Here is a 19,368-nt window from a genome sequence, read left to right on the forward strand (position 1 = left end):
ATCTACTCTATCTAGGCCTTTTAACATTCAATAGGTTTTGATGAGATCCCTCTCCCAACCTCATTTTCTAAATTCCAGCAATAACAGTCGCAGAGCCATCAAAAGCTCGTCATACGATAAAGCCCCTCAATCCCTGACTCATTTCTGTGAACCTCCTTTGAATCTTTTCCAATGTCAGCACATATTTCCTTAGATTAGGGTCCAAAACTGCTCACAATACTCCATGTGCAGTCTGACCAATGCCTTATAAAGCCTCAGCATTATATCCTTGCTTCATATTCTAGTCCCCTCACAAAGAATGCTAACATTGTATTTGCCACCCTCAACTTCAACTCAACCTGCAAATTAACCTTTAGGGATCCTGTACGAGGACTCCCAAATCCCTTCGCACTTAGGATTTTTGAATTTTCTGCTCATTTAGAAAATAGACCGCACTTTTATCCTTCTACCAAAGTGCATGACCAGATACTTCCTGAGACTATATTCCAGCTGCCATTTCTTTGTCCTTTCTCCTAATCTGTCTCAGTCCTTCTGCAGCCTCCCTGCTTCCCAGCACCAGTGACCCCTCCACCTATCCTTCCCCAAATCTGGTCACACCACCATCAATTCCATCATCCGAATCATTGACATACAACATAAAAAGAAGTGGTCCCAATACCAATCTCTGCTGAACACCACTAGTCACCAGCAGCCAATCAGAAAAGACTCCCTTTATTCCCGATCTTTGCTCCCTGCTAATATGGCAATGCTCTGTCCATGGTAGTAGCTTTTCTGTAATACCATGGGCTCCTAACTTGTTAAGCAGCCTCATATTTGGCACCTTGTCAAAGGCCTTTTGAAAGTCCAAATGCATAACATCCATCGATTCTCCTTTCTCAATCCTCCTTGTTAGTTCTTCAAAGATTTCCAACAGTTTTGTCATGCAAGATTTTCCCTTAAGGAAGGAAGGTATTAGGGAAAGTGAAGAGGTGATAGACAGGAGCGACAAGGAGGTAGTCATCCCTAGGCTACAGAGGTCAGAAATCTGGGTGACTGTCAGGAGAGGGAAGGGAAATGCCCAGATAGTGGAGAGCACCCCTGTGGCTGCCCCCCTCAGCAACAAGTATCTCATTTTGGATGCTGTTGAGGGGGATGACCTGACATGGGACACCCACTGTGACCGGATCTCTGGCACTGAGCCTGGCGCTATTGTGCAGGAGAGAAGGAGGGAGAAGAAGAATGCGGGTCATAGGGGATTCCATAGTCAGCAGAACAGACAGGAGATTCTGTGAGCCTGATAGAGATACTCGCAGAGTGTATTGCCTCCCAGGTGCCAGGGTACTGGATGTCTCGGATCGGGTCCAAAATATTCTGAAGGGAGAAGGCGAGCAGCCAGTTGTCTTGGTACATGTTGGTACCAATGACATAGATAGGAGAAGGGAGGAGGTCCTGAAGAGAGATTTCCGGGAGTTAGGAAAGAAGCTGAGAAGCAGGACTTCCAGGGTAGTAACCTTGGGATTGCTACCTGTGCCACGTGCTAACGCAGGCAAGAATAGTAGGATCAGGCAGATGAATGCGTGGCTGAGAGACTGGTGCAGGGGGCAGGGCTTCCGATTCTTGGATCATTGGGATCTCTTCTGGGGGAAGTATGACCTGTTCAAAATGGACAGGTTACACCTGGACCCGAAGGGGACCAATATCCTGGCGGGAAGGTTTAATAGAGCTGTTAGGGAGGGTTTAAACTAATTTGGCAGAGGGATGGGAACCAGAATGATAGAGCGGAGGAAGGGGAAAACAGAAATAAATCTAAGATAGTGAGCAGTAATGATGTCAGGAAAGACAGGCAGGTGATGGGGCAAATTTGCAGCCATTGGGATGAGTTGCAGTGCAATCAATGCAAAAAGTACCAAATATAGGTTTTCAGGTGTTATACTTAAATGCACGCAGCATAAGGAATAAGGTGGATGATCTTGTCATGCAGCTACAGATTGCAGGTATGATATTGTGGCCATCACTGAGACATGGCGAAAGGATGCATGTCTCTGGGAGCTGAACGTCCAAGGATACACGGTGTATCGGAAGGATAGGTAGGTAGGCAGAAGGGGAGGCGTGGCTTTATTGGTAAGAAATGATATTAAATCATTAGAAAGAGTTGACATAGGATCGGAAGGTGCAGAAACTTTATGGGTTGAACTAAGAAATCGCAGGGGTAAAAGGACCTTGATGGCAGTTATATACAGGCCTCCAAAGCATTGATGTGGACTACAAAATACAACAGGAAATAAAAAAGGCTTATCAGAAGGGCAGTGTTATGATAATTGCGGGGGATTTTAACATGTGAGTGGATTGGGAAAATCAGGTCAGCACTGGATCTCAAGTGGGAGAATTTGTAAAGTGTCTGTGAAATGGCTTTTTAGAACAGCTTGTTGTTGAGCCCACTAGGGGATCGGCTGTACTGGATTGGGTGTTGTGTAATGAACCGGAGGTGATTAGAGAGATTGAGGTGAAGGAACCCTTAGGAGACAGTGATCATAACATGATTGAGTTCACTGTGAAATTTGAAAAAGAGACGCCGAAATCTGATGTGTCGGTATTTCAGTGGAGTAAAGGAAATTACAGTGGCATGAGAGAGGAACTGGCCAAAGTTAACTGGAAAGGGACACTGGAAGGAAAGACAGCAGAGCAGCAGTGGCTGGAGTTTATGCGAGAAGTGAGGAAGGTGCAAGACAGATATATTCCAAAAAAGAAGGAATTTTCAAATGGAAAAAGGATGCAACCGTGGCTGATGAGAAGTCAAAGCCAAAGTTAAAGCAAAGGAGAGGGCATACAAGGAAGCAAAAATTAGTGGGAAGACAGAGGATTGGGAAGTTTTTAAAAGCTTACAAAAGGAAACTAAGAAGGTCATTAAGAGGGAAAAGATGAAATATGAAAGGAAGCTAGCAAATAATATCAAAGAGGATACTAAAAGCTTTTTCAAGTATACAAAGAGTAAAAGACAGGTGAGAGCAGATATAGGACCAATAGAAAATGATGCTGGAGAAATTGTATGGGAGATAAGGAGATGGCGGAGGAACTCAACAAATATTTTGCATCAGTCTTCACTGAGGAAGACATCAGCAGTATACTGGACACTCAAGGGTGGCAGGGAAGAGAAGTGTGTGCAGTCACAATTACGACAGAGAAAGTACTCAGGAAGCTGAATAGTCTAAGGGTAGATAAATCTCCCAAACCAGATGGAATGCACCCTCGTGTTCAGAAGGAAGTAGCTGTGGAGATTGCGGAGGCATTAGCAATGATCTTTCAAAAGTCAATAGGTTCTGGCATGGTTCCGGAGGACTGGAAGATTGCAAATGTCACTCCGCTATTTAAGAAGGGGACAAGGAAGCAAAAAGGAAATTATAGACCTATCAGCTTGACATCGGTGGTTGGGAAGTTGTTGGAGTCGATTGTCAAGGATGAGGTTACGGTGAACCTGGAGGCATATGACAAGATAGGCAGAACTCAGCATGGTTTCCTTAAAGGAAAATCCTGTCTGACAAACCTATTACAATTCCTTAAGGAAATTACAAATAGGCTAGACAAGGGAGATGCAGTGGATGTTGTATATCTGGATTTTCAGAAGGCCTTTGACAAGGTGCCACACATGAGGCTGCTTAACAAGATAAGAGCCCATGGAATTACAGGAAAGTTATATACATGGATAGGGCGTTGGCTGATTAGCAGGAAACAGAGAGTGGGAATAAAGGGATCCTATTCTGGTTGGCTGCCGGTTACCAGTGGTGTTCTACAGGGGTCTGTGTTAGGGCCGCTTCTTTTTACGTTGTACATCAACGATTTGGATCATGGAATAGATGGCTTTGTGGCTAAGTTTGCTGATGATACGAAGATAGGTGGAGGGGCCGGTAGTGCTGAAGAAACAGAGAGTCTGCAGAGAAACTGGGATAGAAACATAGAAACATAGAAAATAGGTGCAGGAGTAGGCCATTCGGCCCTTCGAGCCTGCACCGCCATTTATTATGATCATGGCTGATCCTCCAACTCAGAACCCCGCCCCAGCCTTCCCTCCATACCCCCTGACCCCCGTAGCCACAAGGGCCATATCTAACTCCATCTTAAATATAGCCAATGAACTGGCCTCAACTGTTTCCTGTGGCAGAGAATTCCACAGATTCACCACTCTCTGTGTGAAGAAGTTTTTCCTAATCTCGGTCCTAAAAGGCTTCCCCTCTATCCTCAAACTGTGGCCCCTCGTTCTGGACTTCCCCAACATCGGGAACAATCTTCCTGCATCTAGCCTGTCCAATCCCTTTAGGATCTTATACGTTTCAATCAGATCCCCCCTCAGTCTTCTAAATTCCAACGAGTACAAGCCCAGTTCATCCAGTCTTTCTTCATATGAAAGTCCTGCCATCCCAGGAATCAATCTGGTGAACCTTCTTTGTACTCCCTCTATGGCAAGGATGTCTTTCCTCAGATTAGGGGACCAAAACTGCACACAATACTCCAGGTGTGGTCTCATCAAGGCCTTGTACAACTGCAGTAGTACCTCCCTGCTCCTGTACTTGAATCCTCTCGCTATAAATGCCAGCATACCATTCGCCTTTTTCACCGCCTGCTGTACCTGCATGCCCACTTTCAATGACTGGTGTATAATGACACCCAGGTCTCGTTGCACCTCCCCTTTTCTTAATCGGCCACCATTCAGATAATAATCTGTTTTCCCATTTTTGCCACCAAAGTGGATAACTTCATATTTATCCACATTAAATTGCATCTGCCATGAATTTGCCCACTCACCCAACCTATCCAAGTCACCCTGCATCCTCTTGGCATCCTCCTCACAGCTAACACTGCCACCCAGCTTCGTGTCATCCGCAAACTTGGAGATGCTGCATTTAATTCCCTCATCCAAGTCATTAATATATATTGTAAACAACTGGGGTCCCAGTACTGAGCCTTGCGGTACCCCACTAGTCACCGCCTGCCATTCTGAAAAGGTCCCGTTTATTCCCACTCTTTGCTTCCTGTCTGCTAACCAATTCTCCACCCACACCAATACCTTACCCCCAATACCGTGTGCTTTAAGTTTGCACACTAATCTCCTGTGTGGGACCTTGTCAAAAGCCTTTTGAAAATCCAAATATACCACATCCACTGTTTCTCCCCTATCCACTCTACTAGTTACATCCTCAAAAAATTCTATGAGATTCGTCAGACATGATTTTCCTTTCACAAATCCATGCTGACTTTGTCCGATCATTTCACTGCTTTCCAAATGTGCTGTTATCACATCCTTGATAACTGACTCCAGCAGTTTCCCCACCACTGACGTTAGGCTAACCGGTCTATAATTCCCCGGTTTCTCTCTCCCTCCTTTTTTAAAAAATGGAGTTACATTAGCCACCCTCCAATCCTCAGGAACTAGTCCAGAATCTAACGAGTTTTGAAAAATTATCACTAATGCATCCACTATTTCTTGGGCTACTTCCTTAAGCACTCTAGGATGCAGACCATCTGCCCCTGGGGATTTATCTGCCTTCAATCCCTTCAATTTACCTAAGACCACTTCCCTACTAACATGTATTTCGCTCAGTTCCTCCATCTCACTGGACCCTCTGTCCCCTACTATTTCTGGAAGATTATTTATGTCCTCCTTAGTGAAGACAGAACCAAAGTAATTATTCAATTGGTCTGCCATGTCCTTGCTCCCCATAATCAATTCACCTGTTTCTGTCTGCAGGGGACCTACATTTGTCTTTACCAGTCTTTTCCTTTTTACATATCTATAAAAGCTTTTACAGTCCGTTTTTATGTTCCCTGCCTGTTTTCTCTCATAATCTTTTTTTCCCCTTCCTAATTAAGCCCTTTGTCCTCCTCTGCTGAACTCTGAATTTCTTCCAGTCCTCAGGTGAGCCACTTTCTCTGGCTAATTTGTATGCTTCTTCTTTGGAATTGATACTATCCCTAATTTCTCTTGTCAGCCACGGGTGCACTACCTTCCTTGATTTATTCTTTTGCCAAACTGGGATGAACAATTGTTGTAGTTCATCCATGCAACCTTTAAATGCTTGCCATTGCATATCCACCGTCAATCCTTTAAGTGTCATTTGCCAGTCTATCTTAGCTAATTCATGTCTCATACCTTCAAAGTTACCCCTCTTTAAGTTCAGAACCTTTGTTTCTGAATTAACTATGTCACTCTCCATCTTAATGAAGAATTCCACCATATTATGGTCACTCTTACCCAACGGGCCTCTCACGACAAGATTGCTAATTAACCCTTCCTCATTGCTCAAAACCCAGTCCAGAATAGCCTGCTCTCTAGTTGGTTCCTCGACATGTTGGTTCAAAAAACCATCCCGCATACATTCCAAGAAATCCTCTTCCTCAGCACCTTTACCAATTTGGTTCACCCAATCTACATATAGATTGAAGTCACCCATTATAACTGCTGTTCCTTTATTGCACACATTTCTAATTTCCTGTTTAATACCATCTCCGACATCACTACTACTGTTAGGTGGCCTGTACACAACTCCCACCAGCATCTTCTGCCCCTTAGTGTTACGCAGCTCTACCCATATCGATTCCACATCTTCCCGGCTTATGTCCTTCCTTTCTATTGCGTTAATCTCTTCTTTAACCAGCAACGCCACCCCACCTCCCCTTCCTTCATGTCTATCCCTCCTGAATATTGAATATCCCTGAACGTTGAGCTCCCATCCTTGGTCACCCTGGAGCCATATCTCTGTGATCCCAATTATATCATAATCATTAATAACAATCTGCACTTTCAATTCATCCACCTTATTACGAATGCTCCTTGCATTGACACATAAAGCCTTCAGGCGCTCTTTTACAACTCTCTTAGCCCTTATACAATTATGTTGAAAAGTGGCCCTTCTTAATGCTTGCCCTGGATTTGTCGGCCTGCCACTTTTACTTTTCTCCTTACTACTTTTTGCTTCTACCCTCACTTTACACCCCTCTGTCTCTCTGCACTGGTTCCCATCCCTCTGTTGTGAAATAACCTCCTCACGCCTAGCCTCTTTAATTTGATTCCCACCCCCCAACCATTCTAGTTTAAAGTCACCTCAGTAGCCCCCGCTAATCTCTCTGCCAGGATATTGGTCCCCCTAGGATTCAAGTGTAACCCGTCCTTTTTGTACAGATAGATTGGAAGAATGGGCAAAGAAGTGGCAAATGAAATACAATGTTGGAAAATGTATGGTTATGCACTTTGGCAGAAGAAATAAATGGGCAGACTATTATTTAAATGGGGAGAGAATTCAAAGTTCTGAGATGCAATGGGACTTGGGGTCCTCATGCAGGATACCCTTAAGGTTAACCTCCAGGTTGAGTCAGTGGTGAAGAAGGCAAATGCAATGTTGGCATTCATTTCTAGAAGAATAGAGTATAGGAGCAGGGATGTGACATTGAGGCTATATAAGGCGCTGGTAAGACCTCACTTGAAATACTGTGGGCAGTTTTGGGCTCCTTATTTAAGAAAGGATGTGCTGACATTGGAGAGGGTACAGAGAAGATTCACTAGAATGATTCCGGGAATGAGAGGGTTAACATATGAGGAACATTTGTCCGCTCTTGGACTGTATTCCTTGGAGTTTAGAAGAATGAGGGGGGACCTCATAGAAACACTTCGAATGTTGAAAGGCATGGACAGAGTGGATGTGGCAAAGTTGTTTCCCATGATGGGGGAGTCTAGTACAAGAGGGCATGAATTAAGGATTGAAGGCGCCCATTCAGAACAGAGATGCGAAGAAATTTTTTTAGCTAGAGGGTGGTGAATCTATGGAATTTGTTGCCACGGACGGCAGTGGAGGTCAAGTCATTGTGTGTATTTAAGGCAGAGATTGATAGGTATCTAAGTAGCCAGGGCATCAAAGGTTATGGTGAGAAGGCGGGGGAGTGGGACTAAATGGGAGAATGGATGAGCTCATGATAAAATGGCCGAGCAGACTCGATGGGCCGAATGGCCGACTTCTGCTGCTTTGTCTTATGGTATGCTCTCTTTGGCCCAAGAATCCCTTCTTGCAAAGTGCAATGACATTTGCAATTTTCCAGACTTCCGGAACCATGCCAGAATCTAGCGATTCTTGAAAGCTCATTACTAATGTCTTGTCAATCTCTTCGGCTACCTCTTTCAGAACCCTCGGGTATAGTCCATCTGGTCTAGGTGACTTATCTACCTTCAGACTTTTCAGTTTCCCAAGCAACTTCTACGTAGTAATAGCAACTGCACTCACTTCTGCTCCTAACTAGATTTCCATCTCTAACTTCCATCAGAATTTTTTTTTGGTCTTAAAATAACCTTCTACAGTTCATACCTGGACTTCTTGTGTTGTTATGGATCACTGGTCTAGGCCCCAGTTCACTGCAAGTCAGCCGATTCATCCACAGCTTCTGGTTTTGGTTATCTAATATGTTCTCAAAGACACCTACTCTTCCACACTGGCCCTGATGAAATTGGTGACAACTTGTGGCATAATCATTCAGATTCAAAGATGAATCCCTGAGTATTGTCCAGTTCATTGATTCACAGCAGACTTCTAATTGTACCTCAGCCTCCCTTGACCATATCTTTGTGGTTCTCACCTCTGGTGCTGTGCTCTTTAGTCTCTGGTTGTATCCTGGAGGTAGAAGTGCAGCCAGGTGATTGTACGTGCCAAAATGCAGGTGTGCGATAGCACGGCAAGCGTACTTGATGGTGGTGTAACAGGCATCAAGTGGTTGGTCTCCTCTGCTTCAATAGGTGATACGTTAGTGGTAGTTTGTCAAAGACTTCTTCAAACTTAACTTGCAGAATTGTAGTGAGAACAGCAAGTTGTGGAAACGTTTGTCAGACCAGGCAGCCTCTGTGGGGAGCTAATGTTTTAGATTGAAGACCCTTCATCCAGAAACTGAAATGTTAACTGTTTTCCACAGATGTTGCTTGACCCACTGAGTATTTCCAGCAGGTTCTGCTTTTAATTCAGAATTCCAGCATCTGCATATCTTTTTTATTTCCAGTGAAGAGACAGGTCATCTCACAGCACGGCTGGAAAGAATGGAAAAAGTTAAATTACAAACCACAATAGGGGTTTTCAAATTCTGCAAAATATTGAAGGAATGACCGCAGAATGAGAGCAGCCTTCCATTTACACTGATGAAAACAGGATTTGCCACAGTTTGAAACAGTGGGCATTCGAGGAAGAGAAAGGATATATTTGGTGCATTTAGCAGAATTAAATCTGAAAAAAAGTCAGATTTTTCTTTAGAGGCAGAGACACTAATGCACTATTTCAAATGGGAACTATTATCTTGAGGAAGGATTAGAGATCTGCAAACCACATGAGTGATATGTGAGATAACAACATTCATTTCTAGGTCCCTCCTGGCAAAACAAATAAATTGTTAAAACAGATTCACTTATAATAGTATTTGCATGCTAAGGAACAGCCTCTGGGCTGTGGCAAGAAACCAGCCATACATTATTATGGTCTTACAGAAGAGTAATTTAATATTCCATGTCTGTTTTTTTTGAGCATCGGAACTGATTGAACAAGTGGCTTTAGCAAGGGTGGCAGGCTGAATAATGATCAGACAGAAATTGAATTTATATTTAGCATCACTTTGTCTTTATTATATCAACCACATGAATTAACAACTCTTTTTCTTCATGCTGAAGCTAACCTGAGGGAATTGAAGGAATTGAAGTCACTTGCTCCAGTATTTTCTTTCCTGATTAGCGTATGTGCCCTATCAATTCAGTCAAGATAGGAATCAAGAAGGGGGTAACGCGATCAGTTGCTAGATTGAGAAGGAAAGCAATTCACTCATAGAAACATAGAAAATAGGTGCAGGAGTAGGCCATTCGGCCCTTCGAGCTGTCCTTCTGTGACTTTCTTTCTCCAATGGGCTTCTTCCCCAGCCCCTTACCTTTTCCACCTACTTGGCAAGTCCTCCTTCGCACCTCCCCCATCTTTTATTCTGATGTCTTCGCCCTTCCTTTTCCGTCCTGAAGAAGGATCTTGGCTGAGACGTTGATAGCTGATTCATTTCCAGAGATGCTGCTGACTTGCTGAGTGCCTCCAGCATTTTGTGTGTGATGCTCTAGTGACTCCTATTGGCAAGTGAACAACTTCTGAGGACAGGGTTCACTTTATGGATCCCACCATCTGCATATTCAGGTCACGGATACCTGGTTCCCTCTAACTGAGGGTTATTTTGAATGGAGCCTGACCATTTGCATCTTCCAGCCCTGTTTACCTCTTTCAGGGTAGCATTCAAGTTTCCACCAGAGAATTGCACTGAAATTGCAGATAGACTTTAGGAAGACAAAAGCCAGGAAAAATACTGCAGTAGATACTGGGACATTACTTTACTGGTTTTATTTTGATATGCACATCATCTCACTGAGAATGTTTTCACAGATTCTGGATCCAAGTTCCTTAACCCGTGCAATGACACAGTTCTACAAGTCTGATCCCAGTGTAATTGACTGAGATTCGGAATTATATGCTTGCACTAATTTCAATGAGCATTTTGAGTCACCAGTTCCACCCAGCAAGAAGTGTGGATAAGGGAGGAGGGTGAACAGTGAAGTGAAGGATAGGTAGAGTGGCAATTGGGTGGTATGCCCATGACATAGATGAATCTATATATACACATAAACAGAATATTTTGTGGGAGGATCAGAATGTTACTGGCATGAACATCCTATATGGCCCATCTCTATATTAGCCTTGTAATGAATGATTTGCTGAGCCATTTCATGGTCAACCACATTGGCCTGGAGTCAAATGTAGACCAGACCTACTATACTGTACATGGCATATTTCCTGTCCTGAAGCACATTTGTGAATTGGTTTGATTTTCATGACTATCCAAATATTTTGTGAGCATCATTACTAATACATATTTACTTTGTAAAACAAATTCTGAATCTGTCATCTGAATTTAAATTCCACAAGTGCCATGGTAGAAACCTCTTTATTACTATTTCACTAACGTAATGATAGTCAGGCAGAGGGCAGCTTTGATTAAATGTAAATATTGATAAGAAAAGAATTGACCAGGATTATTCTGGCAGATTAATATATAATTCTAATTTTGATTTATTTATTTAACACATGTACATTGAAGCATACAGTAAAATGTATCATTTGTGTTTAAAAACCAACGCAATCTCAGGATAGAAACATAGAAACATAGAAAATAGGTGCAGGAGTAGGCCATTCGGCCCTTCGAGCCTGCACCGCCATTTATTATGATCATGGCTGATCCTCCAACTCAGAACCCTGCCCCAGCCTTCCCTCCATACCCCCTGACCCCCGTAGCCACAAGGGCCATATCTAACTCCCTCTTAAATATAGCCAATGAACCGGCCTCAACTGTTTCCTGTGGCAAAGAATTCCACAGGTTCACCACTCTCTGTGTGAAGAAGTTTTTCCTAATTTCGGTCCTAAAAGGCTTCCCCTTTATCCTCAAACTGTGACCCCTCGTTCTGGACTTCCCCAACATCGGGAACAATCTTCCTGCATCTAGCCTGTCCAATCCATTTAGGATTTTATACGTTTCAATCAGATCCCCCCTCAATCTTCTAAATTCCAACGAGTACATGCCCAGTTCATCCAGTCTTTCTTCATATGAAAGTCCTGCCATCCCAGGAATCAATCTGGTGAAGCTTCTTTGTACTCCCTCTATGGCAAAGATGTCTTTCCTCAGATTAGGGGACCAAAACTGCACACAATACTCCAGGTGTGATCTCACCAAGGCCTTGTACAACTGCAGTAGTACCTCCCTGCTCCTGTACTCGAATCCTCTCGCTATAAATGCCAGCATACCATTCACCTTTTTCACTGCCTGCTGTACCTGTATGCCCACTTTCAATGACTGGTGTATAATGACACCCAGGTCTCGTTACACCTCCCCTTTTCCTAATCGGCCATCATTCAGATAATAATCTGTTTTCCTATTTTTGCCACCAAAGTGGATAACTTCACATTTATCCACATTAACTTGCATCTGTCATGAATTTGCCCACTCACCCAACCTACCCAAGTCACCCTGCATCCTCTTAGCATCCTCCTCACAGCTAACACTGCCGCCCAGCTTCGTGTCATCCGCAAACTTGGAGATGCTGCATTTAATTCCCTCATCCAAGTCATTAATATATATTGTAAACAACTGGGGTCCCAGCACTGAGCCTTGCGGTACCCCACTAGTCACTGCCTGCCATTCTGAAAAGGTCTCCCGTTTATTCCCACTCTTTGCTTCCTGTCTGCTAACCAATTCTCTATCCACATCAATACCTTACCCCCAATACCGTGTGCTTTCAGTTTGCACACTAATCTCCTGTGTGGGACCTTGTCAAACGCCTTTTGAAAATCCAAATATACCACATCCACTGGTTCTCCCCTATCCACTCTACTAGTTACATAGAAACATAGAAACATAGAAAATAGGTGCAGGAGTAGGCCATTTGGCCCTTCGAGCCTGCACCGCCATTTATTATGATCATGGCTGATCATCCAACTAAGAACCCTGCCCCAGCCTTCCCTCCATACCCCCTGACCCCCGTAGCCACAAGGGCCATATCTAACTCCCTCTTAAATATAGCCAATGAACTGGCCTCAACAGTTTCCTGTGGCAGAGAATTCCACAGATTCACCACTCTCTGTGTGAAGAAGTTTTTCCTAATCTCGGTCCTAAAAGGCTTCCCCTCTATCCTCAAACTGTGACCCCTCGTTCTGGACTTCCCCAACATCGGGAACAGTCTTCCTGCATCTAGCCTGTCCAATCCCTTTTGGATCTTATACATTTCAATCAGATCCCCCCTCAATCTTCTAAATTCCAACGAGTACAAGCCCAGTTCATCCAGTCTTTCTTCATATGAAAGTCCTGCCATCCCAGGAATCAATCTGGTGAAGCTTCTTTGTACTCCCTCTATGGCAAAGATGTCTTTCCTCAGATTAGGGGACCAAAACTGCACACAATACTCCAGGTGTGGTCTCACCAAGGCCTTGTACAACTGCAGTAGTACCTCCCTGCTCCTGTACTCGAATCCTCTCGCTATAAATGCCAGCATACCATTCGCCTTTTTCACCGCCTGCTGTACCTGCATGCCCACTTTCAATGACTGGTGTGTAATGACACCCAGGTCTCGTTGCACCTCCCCTTTTCCTAATCGGCCACCATTCAGATAATAATCTGTTTTCCTATTTTTGCCACCAAAGTGGATAACTTCACATTTATCCACATTAAATTGCATCTGCCATGAATTTGCCCACTCACCCAACCTATCCAAGTCACCCTGCATCCTCTTAGCATCCTCCTCACAGCTAACACTGCCACCCAGCTTCGTGTCATCCGCAAACTTGGAGATGCTGCATTTAATTCCCTCATCCAAGTCATTACTATATATTGTAAACAACTGGGGTCCCAACACTGAGCCTTGCAGTACCCCACTAGTCACCGCCTGCCATTCTGAAAAGGTCCCGTTTATTCCACTCTTTGCTTCCTGTCTGCGAACCAATTCTCCACCCACACCAATACCTTACCCCCAATACCATGTGCTTTAAGTTTGCACACTAATCTCCTGTGTGGGACCTTGTCAAAAGCCTTTTGAAAATCCAAATATACCACATCCACTGTTTCTCCCCTATCCACTCTACTAGTTACATCCTCAAAAAATTCTATGAGACTCGTCAGACATGATTTTCCTTTCACAAGTCCATGCTGACTTTGTCCGATCATTTCACCGCTTTCCAAATGTGCTGTTATCACATCTTTGATAACTGACTCCAGCAGTTTCCCCACCACCGACGTTAGGCTAACCGGTCTATAATTCCCCAGTTTCTCTCTCCCTCCTTTTTTAAAAAGTGGGGTTACATTAGCCACCCTCCAATCCTCAGGAACTAGTTCAGAATCTAACGAGTTTTGAAAAATTATCACTAATGCATCCACTATTTCTTGGGCTACTTCCTTAAGCACTCTAGGATGCAGACCATCTGGCCCTGGGGATTTATCTGCCTTTAATCCCTTCAATTTACCCAACACCACTTCCCTACTAACATGTATTTCGCTCAGTTCCTCCATCTCACTGGACCCTCTGTCCCCTACTATTTCTGGAAGATTATTTATGTCCTCCTTAGTGAAGACAGAACCAAAGTAATTATTCAATTGGTCTGCCATGTCCTTGCTCCCCATAATCAATTCACCTGTTTCTGTCTGTAGGGGACCTACATTTGTCTTTACCAGTCTTTTCCTTTTTACATATCTATAAAAGCTTTTACAGACAGTTTTTATGTTCCCTGCCAGTTTTCTCTCATAATCTTTTTTTCCCCTTCCTAATTAAGCCCTTTGTCCTCCTCTGCTGAACTCTGAATTTCTCCCAGTCCTCAGGTGAGCCACCTTTTCTGGCTAATTTGTATGCTTCTTCTTTGGAATTGATACTATCCCTAATTTCTCTTGTCAGCCACGGGTGCACTACCTTCCTTGATTTATTCTTTTGCCAAACTGGGATGAACAATTGTTGTAGTTCATCCATGCAACCTTTAAATGCTTGCCATTGCATATCCACCGTCAATCCTTTAAGTGTCATTTGCCAGTCTATCTTAGCTAATTCACGTCTCATACCTTCAAAGTTACCCCACTTTAAGTTCAGAACCTTTGTTTCTGAATTAACTATGTCACTCTCCATCTTAATGAAGAATTCCACCATATTATGGTCGCTCTTACCCAAGGGGCCTCTCACGACAAGATCGCTAATTAACCCTTCCTCACTGCTCAAAACCCAGTCAAGAATAGCCTGCTCTCTAGTTGGTTCCTCGACATGTTGGTTCAAAAAACCATCCCGCATACATTCCAAGAAATCCTCTTCCTCAGCACCTTTACCAATTTGGTTCACCCAGTCTACATGTAGATTGAAGTCACCCATTATAACTGCTGTTCCTTTATTGCACACATTTCTAATTTCCTGTTTAATACCATCTCTGACCTCACTACTACTGTTAGGCGGCCTGTACACAACTCCCACCTGCGTCTTCTGCCCCTTAGTGTTATGCAGCTCTACCCATATTGATTCCACATCTTCCCGGCTTATGTCCTTCCTTTCTATTGCGTTAATCTCATCTTTAACCAGCAACGCCACCCAACCTCCTTTTGTTTCATGTCTATCCCTCCTGAATATTGAATATTCCTGAACGTTGAGCTCCCATCCTTGGTCACCCTGGAGCCATGTCTCTGTGATCCCAACTATATCATAATCATTAATAACAATCTGCACTTTCAATTCATCCACCTTGTTACAAATGCTCCTTGCATTGACACACAAAGCCTTCAGGCGCTCTTTTACAACTCTCTTAGCCCTTATACAATTATGTTGAAAGTGGCCCTTTTTGATGCTTGCCCTGGATTTGTCAGCCTGCCACTTTTACTTTTCTCCTTACTACTTTTTGCTTCTTCCCTCACTTTACACCCCTCTGTCTCTCTGCACTGGTTCCCATCCCCCTGTTGTGAACTAACCTCCTCTCGCCTAGCCTCTTTAATTTGATTCCCACCCCCCAACCATTCTAGTTTAAGGTCACCTCAGTAGCCCTCGCTTATCTCCCTGCCAGGATATTGGTCCCCCTAGGATTCAAGTGTAACCCGTCCTTTTTGTACAGGTCACGCCTGCGCCAAAAGAGGTCCCAATGATCCAAAAACTTGAATCCCTGCCTCCTGCTCCAATCCCTCAGCCACACATTTATCCTCCACCTCATCGCATTCCTACTCTCACTGTCACGTGGCACAGGCAGTAATCCCGAGATTACTACCTTTGCGGTCCTTTTTCTCAACTAAGGAACATGTGTTAAGGAAAGCCCACGAATGTCACCACGCATTCTGGTCCTAACATAGCATGCCTAATGTGTCCATCAGAATACCAACAACAAAACAAGCCCCTTTCCCACCCTTCCACACACCCACCCGCACAGACACATAGACGGGCCTCCAACTGCAGGACAGGCCTCCTCCTTGCTTCCATTCAATATTCCTTGGCCCCAGACTCTCAGACTCACAGACATCATGCTTTCTGACCTCCAGACAGGGGCTTTGGTCTTCAAATTTCAGGATCTAGTCTGGATCCAGAGACATTGGGCCTTAACCATCCCCCCTCCCCCCAGACTCATTGACTTCAGTCTTCAACCTTTAGGCTTCGAACTCTGTACTCACCAATCCCTGGGCTTTGACCTCCGGACCTTGCCAATCTCTGGGGAGCAACACCAGGACTCACTAATCACGGTACTTGACTTTGACCTCACGAGCCTCAACCTTCGAACTTGCATAGGCAGATGACTTGTAGACTTGAGAATGGGGGAGGGGTCATCATCAGCCCTCATTCATGGGGCCCACCAACCTCAATCACTGACCACAGGGATTGCTGGCCTTTGTCCTTAGCACCTACCGACCCAACATCTGTCCACAGAAGTCTCTGGCCTTTGACTGCAGAGCACTCCCAACGATTTCTTCCTGCCCCTGATTCTTCATTTATTCCACCTAGCTTCTAACTTCCCCCTCATCCCCATCCCTAACCCCTAACCCGTCCCCTAACTCCCCATGCTGACCCCCAAACTATCCATGCGAACCTAAAAAAAATGAAGTCTGAGCCACAAACTTTGAGTGGTGCCACTGTAATTTATATGAATGAAGCTTACTTAAGTCAATAACTGTAAACTTTAGACAGAACTTTTTGATTTTCACACCATAAATTCACAATTCAGCCTTAGAAGCAGCTACAACGTCCTAGGATTAAGGCTATAGTCATCCACCCACTTCAAAATTTTTATTTGTACTTTGAATAACTTTATGAATAAAATTATAATTTCCTTTGTCTTGTATAGCAAAAATGGAGCCTGGTGATTATGTGAAGACAACATAAGAGAGAGTCTTGAAGAAGACTGTTATGCTTGCTCTCAAGTGCTGGAGTGATATTAGATTTCCAGTTGTAGTTTACTGGGTTGGCTGCTTAGTTGAACAGAATAAAAGGTGTCCTGTAATCCTTTACAAAACCTATGTTTTTAAAGAACTCAAATGATTTTGCTGGTCACTAATATGTTTCATTATTGATATATTACTAGGACACAGAGAGTAAAATATTAACATTATTTGCTGAACTGAGTAGTGCTCTACTTGTAAGAACAGCTAAGCACTATAATTGTCCTTAGTGGCTCTGGGTTAGAGGAACCAATCAACCCCATCATCGTTCCTGCTGGGAACTGGAGGAAAGCCAGTTGTTGTTTGGCAAAGGCAAGATGATGTTAGCCACAGTTCTCTTTGGAACCAAGTTGTCTGCATGCCAAAGCCAACCATGTAAAGACATAAATACAAATTCTCTGCAGATAATTGAATATGGTGCTTAACCGAGACTCTCTTTTCTATGTAAGATGGTGGTAAATTATCCCTTTTTGAGACAAGCAGTCAAGCTCCTTGTGGAGACTTGGCCAGCATTCAACTTTCAGCCAACAACAATGAATAATATGGCCAAGACCTCATTGCTTTTTAATGGACCTCATTTTCTGCTTTGTAATAGTCCATATGCCCAATGATTCTAGACATCTATAACTTTCAAGGATAGGAATATCCATGTGCTTTTTGCCCACCATATTTCAGATTCTGCACATCATCTCATTTAAATTCATAAAAACATAAATAAAAGAGGAGGCTATTTGGCCCTCTCTGCCTGTTCTGACTTTCAATGCAGTCATGGCAGATCCTGTGTTTTAGTTCAAAGATGAAGAAAGATACCATTGTTTTAAATAACAGAGGGAAAAAGAAAATCCTAAAAACAGAAATCAAAGAACTGTATTACTTCACCTATTCCCAGATGCAAAATCAAGTTTCTTGTCACCAATTTTAATAAAGATGGAAATTACTTATTCATTAGACCTTGCAGAATTAAAGAAGCACACGTGTACTGTGCTTGTGTATTGTTGTGCATAAGGAATTGATTATCAGCATTGTTATGTTCATTAACAGCTATTGGGAAACCATGGATATTTTGACTGTAGTGGGCCTTTGACAAGGTGCCATACATGAGGCTCCTTTGCAAGATAAGAGCCCATGGAATTACAGGGAAGCTACTAGCATGGGTGAAGCATCGGCTGATTGGCAGAAAACAGAGTGGGAATAAAGGGATCCTATTCTGGCTGGCTGTCGGTTACCAGTGAAGTTCCACAGGGGTCGGTGTTGGGACCGCTGCTTTTTATGATGTATGTCAATGATTTGGACTAGGGGATTAATGGGTTTATGGCTAAATTTGCCAATGATACAAAGATAGGTGGAGGAGCGGGTTGTGTTGAGGAAACAGAGAGCCTGCAGTAAGACTTAGATAGTTTAGGGGAATGGGCAAAGAAGCGGTAAATGAAGTACAATGTTGGAAAGTGTATGTATGGTCATGCACTTTGGTGGAAGAAATAAATAGGCAGACTATTATTTAGATGGGGAGAGAATTCAAAATACAGAGATGCAAAAGGACTTGGGAGTCCTTGTGCAGGATACCCTAAAGGTTAACCTTCAGGTTGAGTCAGTGGTAAAGAAGGTGAATGCAACGTTGGCATTCATTTCTAGAGGTATAGGATATAAAAGCAGGGATGTGATGTTGAGGCTCTATAAGGCACTCGTGAGACCACACTTGGAGTATTGTATGCAGTTTTGGGCTTCTTATTTTAGAAAGGATTTACTGACATTGGAGAGGATTCAGAGAAGATTCACAAGAATGATTCCAGGAATGACAAGTTTACCGTATGAGGAATGTCTGGCAGATCTTGGGCTGCATTCCCTGGAGTTCAGGAGAATGAGGGGGATCTCATAGAAACATTCCAAATGTTAAAAGACCTGAACAGATTAGACACGGCAAAGTTATTTCCCATGGTAGGGGAGTCTAGGACAAGAGGGCACGACTTCAGGATTGATGGACTTCCATTTAGAACAGAGATGCGGAGAAATTACTTTCATCAGAGAGTGGTAAATCTCTGGGATTTGTTGCCACGAGCGGCTGTGGAAGCCATGACATTGGGTGTATTTAAGGCAGTGATAGATAGGTTCTTGATTAGCCAGAGCATCAAAGAGTATGGGGAGAAGGCAGTGGAGTAGGGATAACTGGAAGAATTCAATCAAACCTTGATTGAATGGTGGAGCAGACTCAGTAGGTGAATGGCCTACTTCTGCTCCTGTAGTGTATGGTTTGATGGGTTACCATCAATGGGTTACTGAGGAGTGACAACCATATCCTTTCATAAGTCACTCTGTATTTAAAAAGCTCAAATTCAATTATGATTGCATCTTCATGACTAGCAATGACACAGGAGTGAAACCAATTGGAACAATTAAGAGTTGTTGTGAAAAGTAGAG

At 43.5% G+C, this 19,368-nt stretch overlaps 1 protein-coding gene across 1 annotated transcript in view; it reads left to right on the forward strand.

Moving 5' to 3' along the window:
• The window catches only part of th (tyrosine hydroxylase), a 75,164-nt gene that overhangs the window by 9,613 nt on the left and 46,183 nt on the right, over positions 1-19,368 (forward strand). The window lies entirely within an intron of this gene.

The sequence above is a fragment of the Mobula hypostoma genome, chromosome 11, assembly GCF_963921235.1.
Source record: "Mobula hypostoma chromosome 11, sMobHyp1.1, whole genome shotgun sequence".
Classification (NCBI taxonomy): domain Eukaryota; kingdom Metazoa; phylum Chordata; class Chondrichthyes; order Myliobatiformes; family Myliobatidae; genus Mobula; species Mobula hypostoma.